A 936-nucleotide genomic window follows, 5' to 3' on the forward strand; every position below is an offset into this window, starting at 1 on the left:
GACTGACTCTCCGTGGGAGGAAGTGGGGAGGCTGGGGACTGGCTCCTCCAACTTAATCCCGGCCGGCCCCGTGGCCCTCAGGAAGTCCACAGGTCAGGTGTGAGAATGAGGGAGGCCCGGGGGTCTGCAAGCAAATCAATGCCAATCAGGAAGCCCAGGGTGCTCTGGGGCAAAGATGGAGAGAGAAGATGCAGCTGGGTGCTGGGGGCTGGAACAGAAGTGGGGTGCCCTCAGGGCCCCTCTTCCCTGGAGTCCCCCATCCTCCTCTGCCAAGGTGACAGCAGTCTGTCCTCACCCATGGACTCCCAGATGTGGACACACACACCGTCATTCAAACACAGACATACACACATGTGTACCCAGCGACACTCACAGACACACTTCAGGTCACAGGCCTCAGGGCAGGGGGCACCTGGGGAAGCGGTTTGATGAAACAGAAGGCTCCTGATTTCCTGTCCCCTTGTTTTCCCCCACAACCCACACACTTCCCACCTGCTCACACCATCCACCACTGGGAGCCCCCCCGCCCAAAAAATGTTCCTCAGCCTCATTCTAACAGAGCGGCCACGGGGTTTCAGTTCTTGCTCACATTTTTGTCACTTGTCGACAGATGAGGAAACAAACTGGAGGCTCAGAGCCAGGACCAGGCTTGTCAAAGGCGTGAGGGGGCCTGGAGGAGGCGGGATGCAAACTCAGGCTCACTGCACAGACTCCAAGTCCAAGGCCTTCCCAGAGCCCCTCATCCCAGTCCCCCTACCACGCCTCCTCATGCCTACACAACCACTCCCTCCCAGAAAGAGCCTAGAAGTACAGGCCATGGGAGGCAGCCAGCCCTCTCTGCCTGCCAGGCTTCTGTGGATCCCCTGACCCATGTTTGCCAGTAGCCACTGGGGGACAGGCGGCGGGCAGGGGGGCGGGGGAGCGGGCGCTGGGGGG

The sequence above is a fragment of the Myotis davidii genome, unplaced genomic scaffold, assembly GCF_000327345.1.
Source record: "Myotis davidii unplaced genomic scaffold, ASM32734v1 scaffold428, whole genome shotgun sequence".
Classification (NCBI taxonomy): domain Eukaryota; kingdom Metazoa; phylum Chordata; class Mammalia; order Chiroptera; family Vespertilionidae; genus Myotis; species Myotis davidii.